The sequence below is a fragment of the Lutra lutra genome, chromosome 3, assembly GCF_902655055.1.
Source record: "Lutra lutra chromosome 3, mLutLut1.2, whole genome shotgun sequence".
Classification (NCBI taxonomy): domain Eukaryota; kingdom Metazoa; phylum Chordata; class Mammalia; order Carnivora; family Mustelidae; genus Lutra; species Lutra lutra.
In genome coordinates this window covers 152,641,826-152,643,529 of record NC_062280.1, presented here as the reverse complement: position 1 = coordinate 152,643,529, position 1,704 = coordinate 152,641,826, and the positions used below count along the sequence as shown (strand labels likewise).

The window sequence follows — 1,704 nt, the reverse complement described above, 5'->3', positions numbered from 1 at the left end:
CAAATTGATATTGTTTCAAGCCATTAACTTTTGGAGTGACTTGTAATGCAACAATAGATAATTGAAACAGCTATTGAATATATTCAGTTTAAAAGATCGTTATTTAGAGGGATTTGTTATTTAAACAAAATGAAATGAAAAGCTTATTAGGTTGTTCAGTAATATAGTTGATTTATTCCATGTTGTTATCAGTAGATGTATTATGGGTTGGCAGGTTGTTTTTAAAGCTATATAAAGAGAGGTAACCCTTGGAGCCCTTTGGGATCTCAATTCCCATAAAGAGAGGGCATTGGAATTCAGTTAAATTCCTCATGCCTTCCCCTAAAATTGCTTCCCTATCATGGGGGCAAATGAAATTACAAGGCTCTACTAAAACCTATGTCTACAAAGTGTGGCCAGGGTGAAGTCGGGCTTGCAATTGGAGAGATAAAGGAACTGAGCATTCTCCTTTTATGTAGGCTGCATATGTGGAGAAAGTTGTCAAGAAGGGTGTGCAGACCCTTGTGACTGGCGGAGGAATGAGTGAGGTTTTGAAGGTGCCCAATTAACTGCAAAGTGCCTGGCAAAACAAGGCATTGATGTGTGGGCCCTGCAGACAGAGCAGGCGTTAAAGGACTATAATGCCTTGGCTGACAAAGGCATCACTATGGCGGGGGGGGTCTTCCATTCCACCTGCTGTTAGAGACTTAGGAGACTAAATCACTAAGTAATGATTAAAAAAAATAATAAAGCTATATAAAGAATGATTTTTTAAGTTTTTATATAGTTGACTTAAATGTTTTAAAATATTCCTGCTGTTAAATGAAACCTGGAAAAATACGCTTTTTTTTTTAAGAAACAGAGTAAAAGAATGGCTTTTGTGTACTTAATTCATAATTATAAATATATCACTCATTTATTCTAAATCCTTTTATATCTCTTTAGCTTGAATTCTAGGCAGATCCTCTCACATTTCCTTATATGGATTCCCTTTATTTTAGCAATGTTGATTACTTCTATTTTCTTTCTTTTTTCATTTTTCTTTATTTTTAAGAAGACTATTTATTTTAGAGAGACAGAGAGAGAGAGAAAGAGAGGGAGAGTGTGTGCGAGATAGTGTGAGGGGGGTTGCAGAGAAAGAGTGAGAGGGACAAGAAGACTCCGTGCTGAACATAGAACCCAATGCAGGGCTGGATCTCACCACCCTGAGATCATGACCTGATTCAAAATCTGGAGTCTGATATCTAACCCGCTAAGCCACCCAGGCACCCCATACTTTCATTTTTCTATGCTTTCTTACAGACTCCCTTGTAAATCCTTGCACCTTTCCTATAACTCCCTTCTCTTCCATTCTTGGCTTTCTTAAATATTTCTACTTATTCTTAAAAACAGTACTTAGTTTCATCTCTATCTGTGAGGCTTTCTGTGATATCACCTATCAAGAAACTAATTACTCTGTTACTGTACTTGTATCATTATCTATTACCATGTAACAACATTATCACAAACATAGTGCTTTGAAACAATACATACTTATGTCTCACTGTTTCTGTAAATCTGGAGTTTGGGTACAGCTAAGCTGAATTCTTTGCTTCAGGACCACATAAAGCTGAAATTAAAATATTTAACATGGCTACAATCTCATCTGTTGCTAGTCTGGGGAAAGATCTGCTTCCAAGCTCATATGACTTAGTATTCAGTTCCTCTCAGGCTGTTGGGCTGAAC

The 1,704-nt window shown here is 36.9% G+C and overlaps 1 pseudogene; it reads left to right on the top strand.

Moving 5' to 3' along the window:
- The first annotated feature begins 311 nt into the window (after positions 1-311).
- On the top strand, positions 312-600 carry LOC125096238 (mth938 domain-containing protein-like; annotated as a pseudogene).
- Positions 601-1,704: the final 1,104 nt, after the last annotated feature.